This window comes from Anolis sagrei, chromosome 3 (genome assembly GCF_037176765.1).
Source record: "Anolis sagrei isolate rAnoSag1 chromosome 3, rAnoSag1.mat, whole genome shotgun sequence".
In the NCBI taxonomy this organism is placed as follows: Eukaryota; Metazoa; Chordata; class Lepidosauria; order Squamata; family Dactyloidae; genus Anolis; species Anolis sagrei.
The window spans coordinates 65,431,317-65,450,307 of NC_090023.1; positions in this window are offsets into that span (position 1 = coordinate 65,431,317).

Sequence of the window (18,991 nt, forward strand, 5' to 3'; positions counted from 1 at the left end):
CTAAGGAGGGCATTTCATAGCCGAGGGGCCACCGCTGAGAAGGCCCTGTCTCTCCTTCCCACCAATCGCATCTGTGAAGGGGGCGGGGCTGAGAGCACGGCCTCACCAGATGATATCAAGTGCCTAGATGATTCATAGGGAGAGATGTGTCTGGACAGGTAAACTGGGCCAGGACCATTTAAAGCTTTAAAGGCTAAAGCCAGCGCTTTGAATTGTGCCCGCTAGCAAACTGGCAGCCAGTGGAGCTAGTGCAACAGAGGAGTTGTGTGCTCCCTTAGTGCTGCTCCTGTTAACAACCTTGCTGCTGCCCGTTAGACCATTTGAAACTTCTGAACAGTCTTCAAAGGCATTATTCCATAAATGCTATCGAATCCTGGGAGTTGCAGTTTGAAAAGGCCTTTAACCATCTCTGCCAAAGAGACTAGGTATCTCACCAAACAACTCCTATGATTCTATAGCATTAATTCTACAGTGTAGATGCACCTCTAGTTAATTTGACTGGACTAAATGGTAAGTAATATTTATTCTCTTCATTACTGAAAAACATCAAAGAATTCACAATTTTTCATATTCAGGTCAGAAAGAAATTGAGGTTTAAAAAATACCAATGAGAGTGGAAATAAAACAGGGATGTTCTTATTTGTCTGTCATATTTACATGGTTTTTCTGACATTATTATAAGAAAGTTCCAACCAGTGTTCTTTGGAGGAGAGGCAAGATACAAATGTGTTAAATAAATAAAAGGAACTTCCGTTACTGCTTTGTGCATAGTAGCAGCACAAATTCTGAAGATATTAAAAGTCAAATCTGTTGCCTTGTTCTGGTGCGGAAGAGAGATCAGAGAAGGCAGAGTGATGGTATTACAGTCTTCTGCAAGACTGCATGAACAATGGCATAAAATGTGTGTTCTGGAAGAATGAATATGTCCCCAGATGGACTGGGAGGAAAAAGGAACAAAGGCTGCCTGGTGTTTTCCATGCATTTTTTTAAACCTGGAGCAAAAGACAAAACCTACTGTCTTGCCCTGAGTGAGTTTGTTTCCATGCTATTTAATGAAAGATGCTAATAAGTCTGTTTATCAATAGTTTATACAGATCTGGATTAATTTCAAAATCATTATTATTTTCAGATTTCCTGATCAAGGTCTTCCACTATTACAAATGAGTATATGTGCATATATATATATATATATATATATATATATATATATATATATATATACAGGCAAAGAAAAACAAGGAATGCATTCAGAGCAATGCTGAAGTTCATCCATCCATTATGTTAGTTTTTCCATTAAGGATCACTGGCTAATGGATTTCTGATGTAGATGGAAGTTTTTGTGTCACAGAGATATAGCTGTGACAGATGAGGTCACAATAGCTTTAACTGATAGTCTTTCAAGGCTGAAGAGTTTCCTTTCATGGTTTCTGTTGAAGCATTTCTATGCAATCAATGATATTTTGTGCAGCTAGGTTTTTCTTCAGCAAAAACAGAATGTGTGCTCTTTCTTTTCTCATTTTCCCATCAGGCACCCAACCATTAATAGTAATAAGAAAAGTCTGTAATATGCTGAAAAAATCATACTAATTTTGTGGTGGAGAAAAAACAAAGGTGAGAAGCAAAGGTATCCAAAGAAGGAAGGATACCCAATAAATGTTCACAGTTTCTAATTAAATAAAATATATAGTCTTGTTCTTTTCATTGTATTGCAGTTCTTGAGTTATCTGAGTCCACACTGTCATACATTCCAGTTCAAAGCAGATAATGTGGGCTTTTATTCAGCTGTGTGGAAGAAGTCTTAGATGCTATCATTAGAGCAAAAGTCAACAACGAGGTGTCCAGAAATTCTGAATGGGATTACACTGGATTAGTTCCAATTGGCGAGTACTGTTGATTTGAACAAACCTTTGGGCTGGGGCAAGTAAGGAGGGCAACCTGGTTTCTTGATCCCTGCCCCTCTTGGCAGGGTGTACAGGGAGAAGATGCAATTTGATCTCAAATACAACAAATTATTAATACATTTCTCAGGGAAGGGGACTTTCCAACTTGCTTAAGAGAAACAGTAGTTAGGCCACTGCTGAAACAGACTTCCCTGGATTTCCCGAAACTTAATAATACAAATCAATCTCTAACCTTCCCTTTTTGGGCAAGGTGATTGAGAAGACAATGGGCCACCAATCCAGTGAATCTAGGATGACACACACTTCCTTGACCCATTTCAAACTGGCTTCAGAGCAGGATATGAAGTCGAGATTGCTACAGTCACCTTAGTGGATTATCTCCATCTTAAAACTTAGAAGGGTATGTTTCCCTGTTGGTGCTTTTAGATCTCTCAGATGTTTTGATGCAACTGACTGTGCTATCCTTCTGGAAGCCCTGGATGGGGGTTGGGAATTGGAGGTACTGTGTTGCATTGGTTCTGGTCATACCTCTCAGGCAGGTTCCAGATGTTGATGCTTGAGGATAGCTGCTCCTCAAAAAAGGAGCTGACATATGACATTCCACAAGGTGCCCTTCTATTCTCAATGTTTTTAAATATTTACATGAGACCTCTGGAAGATATCATCTGGAGACATGGGGGCTGCAAACATACAACATCATCTTCAACAGTTATGTTAATTTGGACTTAAATTGTTGTCCTGCATGCTTTCAATATTTGATGTTCCAACACTGTGTATTGTTTAGCATGTCTTTCACAGTGGTGTATTGTCTTGAAGCCAGCTTTTTGGGGACCAACCACAATTACCAAGTGAAGAATGAGAAAATTTGTGAAATTTCAGTTGTCTTAAGCTAATATAGTTTCATTATATCTTGTTAATGTTTTCTAATGGATCAAATAGCAACCTATATTTTACAAATTGTCCTAGTTGCAGTTATGATGGTGTTACATTTTGATCATCTTCTCCCCAATGCTGCTGTTCCAGCTGTCTTCATAGAAATTTTTCAACATCCATAGTTATATACCTCCTGTTCTACCATTTGTTTTCCATGGAATCAGAAATGGCAAGCATGTAACAAGGTACTATAGCTAGAAAATGGGGAGAATGTATCCCTACAGATGCTGTTTAATCACAACTCCCAATTATTTCTCACCATACACTATGCTGTCTGGAGTGAATCAGCACTGCAATCTACAAAATCTCATGGGTCACACACATCCTTCACATCTGTGCCAGAAAGCATGAGATTGTTCTTGCTGCTAGGCAGCTGGTGCTGTTTCAAGGAAGAATTTGTATTAATATGCCAAATGTTTGGCTGATTAATTTATTCAACTTATGATTGTTGTTTCATTTGGAAATTAAATTAGTCTACACTGCAATATAAATTATTCAGTCATTATTATCTGAATTATCACTGCCAAAGTACCGAATCATAGTAAGTATGTTGACAATTATATAAGTAGTAACCACAATCCGGCAAACATTCAACACTATAAAATACCATTAATTCAATAAGCAATTGTATAGTACTTAATAAAATCTAAAAAGTTTTAATTTTCCATCAAAATAATCTAAAAAGTTTGAAATCAGACATAATGGTGATTGATCATTCTATCAATCTGTACTTCTAACTAGGGATTGAAAGATTACTCAGAAAATTGAGATACCCCTGATAGGAACCAAGAGTATATTTACAATGTGGAATCAATGCATGGTTCAATGATATCTTAGTTGTAGTTTTACAAAGGTTTTTAGCATCTTCTGTCAAATCTTACTAGTGCTTCACAAAACCACAATGCCCAGGATACCAGACATATCAAGTAAAGATTTGTTTCTTTGGTTTTTTAGAGTACTCATACATGTACACACTTCTTTATCATGTAACATTTATTTTGTCTGCACCTTCTCTGCACCTTCTTATTCTTTGATGACAATTTTATTGTTAATCCCCCTAAACCCCACCAAATCACCCTCCCCTCTGACCACATATTTACCCTATATCTTTATCTTTAACCATGCACACAATTTCCTTACTTTCTGTACAATATTTGCATTGGCTTTGCCTCTTTCTAGCCATGCTATATATGCCTTCCATTTATTTTTCATTTCTTCTGTTTTATCTTCCTGTGTATCCTCCCAAATAACATATGCTATGATTTTGAATTGGACCTTATTCCCATTTTCTTTAGTTCATTTTTTTCCATCCCCAGGCTATTACAGCTTGTCCAGCTCACTATGTTAAGTAAAGTGATAACAAATTGGATTATATATATTATATAGATGCGCTCCTAGAACTGTAATCCAGCTCAAGCAGTTGACTAAATTCCAGTAAGGGGGCATCTACACTAACCATTAACACAATTCCAAGCCAATATTGAAAAAAGTCATTTCACTGTACAGATGATTACATTGGAAATTTTGGAAGCAGTTTGAGGCCTTGATGGTGATTACATAAACCACAAGCCTTCACAGTTTGAAGCTAGTTTGAACTGCATTAAATTATCAAGATAGATGGGATCTAAATCTTGCAGTGTAGTCCAAATGTTCCAATGGTTTAGGATGGGACCACTAAGGAACAAGCTATTAAAAGCTCTCATTTCTCAGCTTTCTGTTATTTGAACAAATTTCAGTTTGTTATAAAATTCTTGCTATCTGCTTTATGAGTCTTAATTCTGTGGCCATAAGAAAATACACACAGAGAGGATACCATGAATTCATTTGGCTTGTATAAGCATTCATCAACTATTTCTTGGCTGAATGCTAGCTTGCTATATTGTAACTGTATTGTCTGATAAGTAGTGGGTGGTAGATGTAATCGTGTGTGTGTTTGTTAGCAACAGAGAGAAAGATAGAGATAGGGGGAAAGGATATGGGCAAAATTACTGCTTAAATACCCCAAAGTCCAAATCACATCTTATCTTGGAAGCTAAGCATGGTCAGCCATGTTTAGTAGTTAAATGGGAGACCACCAATGAATGATAAGTGATATTTTAAAGGAAGGAACTTGCCTTTGGACCTTGGAGCTTCACCAAGGGATGGTGAAGATCATAGACATTCCGCCTGTGCGATTGGTGAAAAAAAATGTTCCAATACTAATTACAAAATTAAGGGGTGCTGGAAAGTCATTTCTAGAGTTTTTCAAAAATATCATGTGTCTATTTCGTTACTATCATGAGAGTAACAAATAATGTGTTACTATAACATTAAATAATTGCATGGGGGGGGGGGGCTTCCAGGACTCCTTTCTCACTTGTTCTTAGAGCTATTGGATTGAAACTTGCTACAATAGTAGAACATATTTAATGCTGTTACCTCCCCCTCCCCAACATTTCAGAACGTTTCACTCCTCTATTGGTTTTTGAGGAAATTTTTAGGTTTTTACAAAAGTATTTTTTTAAACAAACTACAAGATCTATGTCTTTGAATTTCTCTACAATTACATAACATACCTTGGACATCACTTCCTCCAAGTTTCAGTAAAATTAGCACATCTGCTGATTTTTGAGGAAATTTTATTTTTGTCAAAAAAAATTAAAATGGCAAGAAAGGCTTGTTCCTGGTTGAAACAACTTATTGTGCTGTTGTTGGCTGTCAACACACACAAAAAGGCTGGCAATAATAATAATAATAATAATAATAATAATAATAATAATACACTTTATTTATAACCCGCTACCATCTCCCCAAAGGGGACTTGGTATGGATAACATGAGGTCAAGCTCAAAATAATACCAAATAATAAACACACAGTAACAAAATACATCATAACAAAATATAAAATAACAAAATCAACAATATAAAACAGCATATTAAAACCAGACACAGAGGGTGGGCCAAATGTGTGAGGTAAAACGTTAAAAAAATTAAAACCCTGGGTGAGATAGTGATTAAAGTCCGAACATATTCTCTCTTATGAACCATCAAGATTACTAAGATCGTCTGGAGAGGCCCTGCTCTCGGTCCCACCGGCCGCACAGGCGCGCCTGGTGGGGACGAGGGACAGGGCCTTCTCAGTGGTGGCCCCGTGACTCTGGAACTCTCTCCCACCGGAGGTCAGAACTGCCCCGTTTATCCTGACATTTAGGAAATGGGTGAAGACGTGGTTGTGGAGACAGGCTTTCGATGAATGAGACAACATCCTAGGATTTTGGATGGAAGATGATGTATATTTGATTTTAATATGACGACTGACCACCGTAGTTTTAAATATATTATTATTTTAAATGTGTTACTGTAATTGTGAACTATGATATTTTACTGATTGTATGTGTTTTTATGGTTCTGACCTCCGGTGGGAGAGAGTTCCAGAGTCACGGGGCCACCACCGAGAAGGCCCTGTCCCTCGTCCCCGCCAGGCGCGGCATAGTGGGTTAAACCCTTGTGCCGGCAGGACTGAAGACCGACAGGTCACAGGTTCGAATCCGGGGAGAGGCGGATGAGCTCCCTCTATCAGCTCCAGCTCCCAATGCAGGGACATGAGACAAGCCTCCCACAAGGATGATAAAACATCAAAAATCATCCAGGCATCCCCTGGGCAACGTCCTTGCAGACGGCCAATTCTCTCACAACAGAAGCGATTTGCAGTTTCTCATGTCGCTCCTGACACGACAAAAAAAATTATTTATCTTATGCAAAAAATACCAGGTGAAAATGCCAATTCTTACATTTTTTTGGCTTGGGCAATGTCTGTGAGTTAGATATCACATTGCATGTACAAATCTAACAAATTAGATCAGATTTACAACAATTGAAATTTTGCACAGCCCTACTACACACTTTTGCTCATCTGAACTCATCATGTTACTCCTTCTTCTTGCTATATTCAGGTTTAATCAAATTGAAAAGGAGATAATGCAAATAAAATGACCCTTATTTAACTCAGCTTTCAGTGTCTGATGTCAGTATTCAATGGTTGGTCATCACTGAGTGACTGACTGCTTTTTCCCTTTTGGAACTGGATTGAGCTATAGTCAGTTTTGTCCTGAAAGATATGGATGGAGTTTTGCAAATCCTGCTCAAAATATTTGTTGAAATATTTCTGTGTCTTATTTTGTGAACTGTGTGCTAAAATAGTGCAGTCCATATAACTTCCACATAACAAAAGTTAGCCATTCCTTCTTATATCACTCTGCATTTCAATTTCAGTCATGAAGCTTTGGTAGTGTTAATTTGTGAGGGGGTGTTAAATTGTGACAGGTGCTAATTACATTCCTGCTGTGTCCTCTCAGTAGGTTGCTCTGTTAATTGTTCTGTTCCTAGCTGTTTCCTTGCGTAGTAGTGGTAAAAAGTGTACATTTTTCTCATTCAGCGGCATTCCAAAACTCTGATCTTAGAAGTACATCTCACTGAAATGTTGAACTCACTTGGAATGGATGGGCATTTACACATCAGTTAATATGGATTAGCTAGCCCTTTACACTTATTATGTAGTCATACCTCTAATTGAAGTGGTTGAAGAGGGGTAATTTATTGTCATCACCCTTTTCTCTGTTTGATTCTAGATTCAGCTTGAAAATCTAAGCAATTTTTCCTAAGACAGAACAACAGTCAATTAATTCTAAATGTAATTAGGAGACTAGTACACCCTTCATGATGACATCCATTTGGAGGGTGACAGAGGTTGAATATCTCTCTCATACCATCCGGTGAAGTTCCTGCCCACACTCAATATTCTATGTGGTTACAAACATTTCTTGCTACTGCACCAATCATAGAATTGGATACAGCTTATTTATTTATTTTATTTATTAAAACTTTTATATCCGAATCTTCTCACCTCCGTAGAGGGACTCAGACCAGCTTACAACAAGGATTCAATGCTACTAATACAAGTTAAAAGATATTACAACAATACAAGATCGCTAATAGTCAACATGGATTTATCAAAAACAAGTCATGCCAGACTAATCTGATCTCTTTCTTCGATAAAGCGACAAGCTGGGTAGATGCGGGGAATGCCGTGGATGTAGCATACCTGGATTTCAGTAAGGCCTTCGACAAGGTCCCCCATGACCTTCTGGCAAGGAAACTAGTCCAATGTGGGCTAGGCAAAACTACGGTGAGGTGGATCTGTAATTGGTTAAGTGGACGAACACAGAGAGTGCTCACTAATGCTTCCTCTTCATCTTGGAAAGAAGTGACAAGTGGAGTGCCGCAGGGTTCCGTCCTGGGCCCGGTCCTGTTCAACATCTTTATTAATGACTTAGATGAAGGGCTAGAAGGCATGATCATCAAGTTTGCAGACGACACCAAATTGGGAGGGATAGCCAATACTCCAGAGGACAGGAGCAGAATTCAAAACGATCTTGACAGATTAGAGAGATGGGCCAAAACTAACAAAATGAAGTTCAACAGTGACAAATGCAAGATACTCCACTTTGGCAGAAAAAATGAAATGCAAAGATACAGAATGGGTGACGCCTGGCTCGAGAGCAGTACGTGTGAAAAAGATCTTGGAGTCCTCGTGGACAACAAGTTAAACATGAACCAACAATGTGATGTGGCGGCAAAAAAAGCCAATGGGATTTTGGCCTGCATCAATAGGAGCATAGTGTCTAGATCTAAGGAAGTAATGCTACCCCTCTATTCCGCTTTGGTTAGACCACACCTGGAATATTGTGTCCAATTCTGGGCACCACAATTCAAGAGAGATATTGACAAGCTGGAATGTGTCCAGAGGAGGGCGACTAAAATGATCAAGGGTCTGGAGAACAAGCCCTATGAGGAGTGGCTTAGGGAACTGGGCATGTTTAGCCTGAAGAAGAGAAGGCTGAGAGGAGATATGATAGACATGTATAAATATGTGAGAGGAAGCCACAGGGAGGAGGGAGCAAGCTTGTTTTCTGCTTCCTTGGAGACTAGGACGCGGAACAATGGCTTCAAACTACAAGAGAGGAGATTCCATCTGAACATTAGGAACAACTTCCTGACTGTGAGAGCCGTTCAGCAGTGGAACTCTGCCCCGGAGTGTGGTGGAGGCTCCTTCTTTGGAAGCTTTTAAGCAGAGGCTGGATGGCCATTTGTCAGGGGTGATTTGAATGCAATATTCCTGCTTCTTGGCAGGGGGTTGGACTGGATGGCCCATGAGGTCTCTTCCAACTCTTTGATTCTATGATTCTATGATTCTATGATTCTATGATTCTATGATTCTATGATTCTATGATTAAAATACATATAGATAAAATACATATATACCAATCGCCAAGGTAAAATCATATTCAACTCAGTCCGCATATGTGGTCTCTCACTTTGGTCTATAATCAGTCTCAGCCATTATTCTGGGAATGCTTCGTTCCATAACCAGGATTTCACTAGCCTCCTGAAGGACAAGAGGGAGGGGGCAGATCTAATCTCGCTCAGGAGAGAGTTCCATAGCTGAGGGGCCACCACAGACAAGGCCCTGTCTCTTGTTCCCACCAAACGTGCTTGCAAAGGTGGTGGGACCAAGAGCAGGACCTCTCCAGAAGATGTTAATGTCCTTGATAGTTCATAGGGGAAAATACATTTGGACAGGTAAACTGGGCCGGAACCGTATAGGGATTTATAGGTTAAAACTAGCACTTTGAATTGTGTCAGAAGCTAATTGGTAGCCAGTGGAGCTGGTGCAGCAAGGGAGTTGTGCACTCCCTGTACCCAGCTCCCGTCAGTAGCCTGGCTGCCAAGCGCTGGACTAATTGCAGTTTCCAGGCAGTCTTCAGAGGCAACCCCACATAGAGAGCATTGCAGTAACCAGACCACCGTGGCCAAGTCAGACTTCCCAAGGTACAGGTGCAGCTGGCACACAAGTTTTAACTGTGCAAAAGATCTCTTGGCCACCGCTGAGACCTGGGGTTCCAGGCTCAACGATGAGTCCAGGATCACTCCCAAGCTGCAAATCTGCGCCTTCAGGGGGAGTGTAACCCCATCTAACACAGGCTGTAACCCTATGCACTGTTCGGCCTTCCAACTGACCAGGAGTACCTCTGTCTTGTTTGGATTTAGTTTCAATTTGTTCACCCTCATCCAGTCCGTTACAGCGTCCAAGCACCGGTTCAGGACTTGAACAGCCTCCTTAGTAGCAGGAGGGAAGGAATGATAGAGTTGAACATCATCTGCGTACAGATGACACCGTACCCCGAAACTCCAGATGATCTCCCCCAATGGCTTCATGCATATGTTGAATAACATAGGGGACAGTATTGAACCCTGCGGGACCTCACAGTACAATGGCCGTGGGGCTGAGCAGGAGTCCACTAACGACACCTTCTGGGAGTGACCCTCGAGGAAGGACTGGAGCCACTGCAAGGCAGTACCCCCAAGGCCCATTTCTGCGAGGCATCCCAGAAGAATACCATGGTCGATGGTATCGAAGGCTGATGAGAGGTCCAACAGAACCAACAGGGACACACTCCCCTGTCAAGCTCCCGGCGTAGATCATCCACTAAGGCGACCAAGGCTGTCTCAGTACCATGTCCCGGCCTGAAGCCAGACTGCACTGGATCCAAATAATCAGTGTCTACCAAGATTTCCTGGAGCTGCGAGGCCACCACACATTCCAGGACTTTGTCCAAGTAGGGGAGATTGAAAACTGGCCAATAGTTGACAAACTGAGTGGGGTCCAGTGATGTCAACAGCGGTTTTATAACAGCTTGTTTTAAGCTCGCTGGAATATTACCTTCCTGAAGGGAGGCATTAACCACCACCTTTACCCACTCTGCCAAACCCCTTCTGGCTTCCTTTACAAGCCAGGATGGGCAGGGGTCTAAGATGCATGTGGTCGCTCTCGCCTCTCCAAGAATCTTGTCCACATCCTTGAGCTGAACAGATTGAAATGAATCCATCAAAACTGGACAAGCAGGTGCTCGTGATACATCCTCAGAGACTGCCGTTAACATGGTGTCAAAGCCTGAGTGGATCAAAGCAACTTTGTCTGCAAAGAACTGAGCAAATGCTTCACAACAAGCTGCCAAGTCATCAGGAGACCCATCCTGAGAGGCGGGGTTCAACAACCCTCTGACTACTTGAAACAACTCGGCTGGATGGTTCCTTGTGGATGCAATATTGGCCGAGTAGAAGGAATTTTGAGCGGCTTCTATTGCCGCGCCATATGCCCTTAGATAAAGGCACAGACGTGTTTGGTTTGACTCGCTAGGATTTTTCCGCCACACACTTTCTAGCCTTCTCTTTGTTTGCTTCAATTGTTTGCTGCCAACTCCTCATTGAACCAAGTGGATGGGTTAGCTCGGCTACTTAAGAGGGGGCGCTCCGGAGTGATCGTGTTTATTGCCCTGGTCAACTCCTTATTCCGAAGAGAGACCAGAGCATTGACAGAATCACCTACCGAGGAGATGGGAAATTCCCCAAAAGCCATCAGGAATCCCTCTGGATCCATAAGCTTCCTGGGGTGGACCATCCTAATGGGTCCACCACCCCTGCGGAGGTTAGGAGGTGCAGAAAGCCTAAACCTGATCAGGTGATGGTCAGTCCATGGCAATGGAGCAATAGAAAGCTCTTCCACACCGCCACCATTCTCCCATCCCTGGCAGAAAACCAAATCTAATGTGTGTCCACCACAGTGGGTAGGGCCAGATACTAATTGGGACAGCTCCATAATTGCCATGGCGGCCATGAAGTCCTGAGCTGCTCCTGAAAGGGTGGACTCTGCATGGACATTGAAGTCCCCCAGCACTAAAAGCCGCTGGGACTCCAATGCCAGGCCCAAGACCACACCTGCTAACTCAGGTAGGGAGACTGTAGTGCAGCGGGGTGGTCGGTACACTAACAGAATCCCTAATCTGTCCCTGTCTCCTAACCTCAGGTGGACACATTTGAATAAGGTTGACTGTGGGATGGGGCACCTGACCAGGGAGATGAAATCTTTATAGACTACTACTCCCCACCCCCCCAGATCTTGGCTGATGCTGCACGGCATAACCTGGAGGACAAAGCTGGGTAAGATTAACCCCTCCAGCTTTGTCCAACCAGGTCTCCGTTATACATGCCAGGTCTGCTTTTTCATCCAGGATTAGATGTTTTTCCATTGACAGACCTGGCATTCAGCAGCACCACCCTTAACCTAGGGGGACCGTCATCCTGGGTACACCGATTTACCATGTCAGGAGAGCGTTTTGGAATTTTTAGTTTTCTCACGAATTAGCCGAATTGGTTGACTGGATCTCCCTTTCCCGTATCTCCCCTTCCCCATCATCACCTCAATAGGGGGGGGGGCGTCCCATGGAACTCCCCCCACCCAACAGCCCCCCCCCCATCCTGATAGTCTAGTATTGCACTTTGATATAGTATATCTAAATCTATAGTTGTTAACATTCCATCATTTTCATAATTCATTTCCTCAACCTCATAGAATCTTCCACTGATCAAATGGCAGTCATAGAGTGCAAATATAAGGTGCAAGATGGAAAGTGAAACTGCAAGTTTAAAGTGCCAGAAGATCAAGAGCAGCATTGGTAAACATGTACTAAAGTGCTAGTGGGAAACCAGATCACATTGAGGGATTAGTGTCTTAATTATATCAATTGTTGATGGAATTCATTGGATAAGGTGCAAAAGTGCTAGTGAAACTGGCATCAAGTCCCAAAGGCCGAGTTAATAGATTTTAAATTAAGGACCACAGTCATATAGGGCGGGGATAAAGTGCAAGATGAGGCAACACGGGGGAGGCAATAGCAGCGCAACCTCGAGTTCCAGGAGAGAACCATGCAATTCCTCTGCTGACAACCCTCAGATGGGCTGCAGCTGTTAATAATCTTCTCCCATGGTGGATCACACAGTATAACAAAGGCACATGATTAACATTCCTCAGCCCTAAGTGGTAGTAGAATATTATTGTAATGTTACAGTTATTTAAGACCACAATAAATCCTCTGATGTAAAAATAATTTTCATTCCCAAAGCAAAAGGGCTCAATAAACTCAACCAAAAGCACTTCAGTAAATGGCCCGCCTGAAGGTCTTAAAGAGACGCTATAGCCCAAGCCAAACGAGGCTCTGTATAGGCACGAAATAGGGCCAGGGGAGCCACGAGTTGAAGATCAGATGGTAAATGGTGAGCTTTGAATGCATCCGCTGTAATTTTAATGGAGACAGACAAGGATGAAATGAACAATGTCTCTCCACTTTACAATATCCTCCATAGGTATGGCAGTATATGGTTGTCTTCAAATGATAGAGTCTTGGCAGTGAGTCTGTAAGTGACTGGGGAGATGTATTCTGGTCTTTCATGATGAAGATATAGATTTCCAGATGGAAGGTGGTCCCTCTCCATATGTCTAGAATATTAGTATAGGGTCAACCTATTCATCAGGGGAGGAAAGGAAGGAGGAAGAGAATGGAAATGTTGATAAGATTATTCACTGTCATATCTTTCACACTACACCAGCACAGACCCTGTAGTGAAACTACTTCCAATTAGGCCTATTTTAGGCCTAGAAAAATAGTAGGCCCAAGGAGATGGCAGCCATTTTAGAGCGAGGTGCCTAGGGACTCCATTTTGGCTCAATTTCCAGGAGGGTGTGTGTGTATTTAAATCAGCCTTTGGAGGGAAAATGAGAGAGGGATTTGATTGGCCAAGTCAGAGGAGGCAGAGCCTGGTTGGCCAGAGGGAAAAAAATGCTTTTAAAAAGAGGTTTTGGAGATCCTTGTGAGAAGTTAGAGTTTGGGGTTTGAAGAGAGAGGGTGTTTAGGAGTGTAGTGGTGTTAAGGGTTAGAAGAAGAGGCCTAAGTTTAACCAGAAGTCAAACTTTAGCAGGGTAGCTAAAGCAAACTGACAGCTAATAGGGAGATTCTCTGTGGTAGTTCCCCGACTCTGGAACACCCTCTCCAAGGACATCAGACAAGCCCCTACGTTAGCAGTCTTTAGGAAGAGCTTGAAGACCTGGCTTTTCTGGTGTGCCTTTCCAGAATAGGGAATTCCAGCAACACGTCCCAGAAGCACTTTATTAGAGTTTTAAGATTGTCTGCACATGGCACCTACCCAAAATCCTTACATGTCACTTGTCATACTCAGCACTTTTAATCTGTACCCATTACACTTGGCCCGGCCTTAGTTTTTACTGTGCTATGGTGTATTGCTTTTACTGTTTTCTGTTATTGCTTAATATTTTGATTTGCTTTATGGTTTATGTGTATTATTATACTGTTGCTTTATTGATGCCTTGGCCTTTGTAAGCCGCATCGAATCCTTTGGGAGATGTTAGCAGGGTACAAAGATAATAATAATAATAATAATAATAAGCTGGGTAGTAGCAAGGTAGAATCAGGTTAGATCTCTCTGGGCTACTGAAGAGTTTCGGGCAGAGATACTTTCCTTTCAGGACTCTTGTTTGTTCTTGGAGAGAGAAGAATCTCTTATGTAACAAAGAGAACCATTCTTGTAACCATCACGCTTTAAAGACACAACTTTCTGAAACAGCCATTTGTTCCTGTTCTAAATAATAAACTTTGTTGGTTATTTGTACATCATAATCTGACTCAAGAGTGCCTCATTGTTTGAAGATTTCCAAAGTAACTTTAATCAGCTTTTAAGAAACTAATGGTGGCAGCCAGGCATGTAGCGGGGGGGGGGGCTTGGGGGCCTTGGGGGGCTTCAGCGAGAAGACCTTACTGGTGCATTATTTAAACTGCTATGTTTATTCATATCATGATCTGATCACTATACTCAATATATCCCATATGCATGGGGGTATTGGGGTAACGATACAAAAGGTTTGCTAGGGTAGACCCTCTTTCACTCAGACTCAGCCCCCCCCCCCCCCCAAACAAAATCCTGGCTACGGGCCTGGTGGCAGCATACATTTGAAGAAACAGCTTTAAAAGTGAACCTCAGTAACTGAAGCCTTAGGGCAGACACAATTACACTCTTTCACCTCATACAAGCCAAGGGCTTAACAGCATAGTTAAGTGGGTGGGTGCCGGTGATCTTTCAAAAGGGTTTTGTATTCAGCCAGGCAGAGAGTTACCAGTTTTCTGTATATCATATCAGCTTTTTGATTTTTTTTTGGGATTGTTCTTATTCCCTCAAAAATAAGCTCCCTACATATTATAGACCCCACCCCATTTAAATGCAATAATTGCATTATATGAAATCCGTGGAAGTTTTGTCATCTCCCATTTGAAATACATTGTAATACATTGATTGCTTCATTGAATGTTGAAAAACTGCTGACCATGGCTTTCAGGGCTGTGGTTTTTGACTAATCCTGGGCCCAATGTTGGGTCTTTTCATGACCTAGTCACCATAATGGCACCAGACACCTGCATGCACACACATCCATATATATATATATATATATATATATATATATATATATATATTCATTAAATTTCTTACTTCCTTATGGATGGATGTAGCCTTCAGAGCTGTTTTTTTTTTGCCTCATGTTAGACCTCATGGTGTGGCTTTTGTAGCTGATGCCATTTTCTCTGCCACTCGCTAATCCTTTCTATCTATACATTGCTCTCTTAAGCTTGCATCTGAGCACTACATGGATATTTTTTTTTAGTTTTTGGAGGTCTAATTCCAAATCAGGGTGCATTTTAAAAAATGCCAATCCCTTAACTATTTTAAGTTGGATAATGAAAAGCTTGTATACAAAATTTGGTCCAGGTCCATGTAAGAGCCTTTGTGGATTAAACAAACAAATAAAATCCCAAATAAACATACTTTAACTTTTATATATAGAGAAATGTATTTTGTTGAGAATTGAACTTTTTATGCTCTTAAATGCTTCTAATAATAATAATAATAATAATAATAATAATAATAATAATTTATTTATACCCCGCTCCATCTCCGCCAGGGGAACTCGGTGTGGCTATAAACACAATATAACACTAAAGCATAACAAAACCAGAAAATAAAATAAATAAAATGGAAAACCAATACATAAAATGGAAAACCAATATAATAAACTACACAACAATATAAAATCAACTATTAAAACACAAAAGATTTTCACTAGGCAGGGTCAAATTCAAATATAAATTTTAAAACGCTGGGAGATAGGGCAATGTAAATTATCAGGGAGGAGGATCCAGGAACAAGGAAGGATTTAATTGCATGAACCATAAAATAAAGTGCTTCTGAGGTCAATTTGTGCAAAGTTGGTCAGGGAGTATCTTACATTCAGTCATTGAAGGCACTTTGGAATTGTAAACAATACAAATTCTGTAAAGAAATGGGTAAACATCCATATGTACAGAATATTTTTCCACATTAGCCTACACCTAAACCAACTGCTGACAATGTCCAGAGCATGGTGTTAGCACCATTCCACTGAAAATGTGCATTATTTGCTTACATATTTTTCAAGTTGCCAGTTCTAAAGTTGATACAGCCTGAACTTCTTAGAAGTGGTGTTTAATGTTTTTCTCCTTCCTAGTGTAGCAAATGATAAATATCAAGCATCTATTCAGTGACAGCAAGCATTTGTTTTCTTCTTTTGTAATACATTCTCACTGCATAGCACAGATATAATTTTCTTGCTGTGCTTCTGTCATTCTCCGATATTATCTCTACAGCAAATAATGGCAAGACGATAAATTAATTAGACAGTCTATAATATAACAATAAAGGTGTGTTGCTACTGAAAGATATATAACTCAGAAATATTACAAATTCACAAAATACTCTTTTACATCCTTTATCCTAAGTGATATCATAAATAAGTAAACTAATTATTAATATTTGTCCACAGTTATTTATTTAAAGATGAGTGACAACTCTATTGCAAAACTATTTCTTAGTATCAAAGGAGTGGAAAGAATGACCCACTTCTGCTTCATTTGCTGTAATAGAATCACATGCAGAAGCAGACTGCTGTCATCATAAAGCTTACAGGTAAAAGGACACCGATTTGCTGACTCTTTGAATTACTTTAAAATTAAGCCCAATAAATACGCTACATTTTGCCAGTGTGACAAACAAACAACTGAACCCTGATTGATCCATCTAACCTGATATCAATCCATAACAAAAAGCTTATAACTGCCTAGCTATTAATTTTGTGAAGTCTTGCCTGAACACCATATTTCTAAAACCCCAATAAATAAAGGGTGTGTGTGTGTGTGGAGGGGGGGGGGGGGAAGCATATACATGGTCCTATTCCTGGGCTTGCACAATGAAGCACAGCTGTAGACATTTTTTAATGTCACAGGATTACAGATACTCAATTTTAGCTTAATCTCCTCACTCACTCGTCATAAAGAAGAGACTACCAGTCCTGAATAAGGAAATTAGCTATGCTTCCTTTTGGTGAAAAGGCCAACATGTCTCATTAGACAGACCTCCATACATAAGAAAAACAATGTATTAAAAGACATATATCTCCAGGCATCAAAATTTTGTCAAGGTGTGTAATGACTCCACTCAGACTTGATGATAGCCGTCAATGTTCCTGTTAGTCTTCTAATGTTGCTCTCAAGTTCCAGCTTCACTGTTGCACTCCAAGGCTGGAAATCACCTCTGTACCTAACACACACTCCAGTCTAAGGTAAGATAAAAAGCAGTTTGTTGAAGAATATATGAAAAGCAATTTGGCAAAATAATATAAAAAACCAAAGTCCAAATATCAGGATAAATCCACAGAAATAGTACATGAGTAGCATCAAAAACCAGGAATACAAAAACAGAATAAATCCAAAACATGACATTCAGGAACAGTTTTCAAAAACTTGGAAACATGAACAAAAAGGAAACATGGAATGTGGAACTAGAAATTTCTTGACTTGACAGAAGTTCAATATACAAGCATTGCCTTGTATACACGCATGGCGAACCAGCCTGTTGGTCTAGATCAGGGGTCCTCAAACTTTTTAAACAGAGGGCCAGGTCACAATCCCTCAAACTGTTGGAGGGCCAGGTTATAATCTGGAAAAAAAAACATGAATGAATTCCTGCACATATGCACACTGCACATATCTTATTTGTAGTGCAAAAAACACTTGAAAACAATACAATTAAAATGTAGAACAATTTTAACAAATATAAACTTATTAGTATTTCAATTGGAAGTATAGGCTTGCTTTTGGCTGATAAGATAGGATTGTTGTTGTTGCTGTTGTGTGCTTTCAAGTAGTTTCAGACTTAGGTTGACTCTGAGCGAGGGCCGGGTAAATGACCTTGGAGGGTCACATCCGGCCCTCGGGCCTTAGTTTGAGGACCCCTGGTCTAGATAATATAGACAGAAAATCATGACTTTCTCCCCTGGGAAAATGATAAAAACTTCTTGGCCAATCAGTGTCTTTACCTTCATACACTCTCCTGAGAAACTCTGTGTTGATGGAATGAAAATTTCCTATCTAACTGCTCATTAGTCTGCACCTGGACTTTCATTTTCATCTTCTGAGCTCAGTTCTGTTTCTGACCTTGCTTCCCTAGTGAACTGCCTTTCTGGAATGTGACCTTCAGACAGAAATCACTCATTTTCTCTTGCTGGCTCTCCGGCTGCTCCTGCTGACTTTCAGACCCAGAATCCCTAGCATCATCAAGCTGACTAACAGGCCCAGAATCCCCAGAGAGATCAGGTGCAGGTACAATCAAAGGCTGGATTACAACATTCACACTCTTCTGAAGTAAGAATGTAATTTTTCACTCAGTTTATTTTTGAAGGTAACATCAACTAATTTCAGCATTTATATTTCTGCCTCAAATAAGTCTTTAAATAGACTATTCACAATTCAGGACTTATCTCACACAAAATTCAAAGACACTTGTTTAAAGAGAAATGTTTCTACAAAACATTTCTTGCATTATTTATTTACTATATTTATACTCCGCCCTTCTCACTCTTAAGAGGACTCAGGGCAGCTTACAAACTATGGCTAAATTCAATGCCACATCGTGCATATAACAATAAACATACCATATAAAATTATAAAACAGTAAAAGAAATTAAGCAGTTAAAATATATAAAACAGTAATACAGATTCAAAACATACAAAGTGCTGAGTCATGATTTCCAAACTTCTTAGTTTTCCCATAGTTGTTATTCAGACAGCTGCATTATAATGATATAATAGCTAAAGCCTTGTATACTCGCATGGCGAACCATAAAC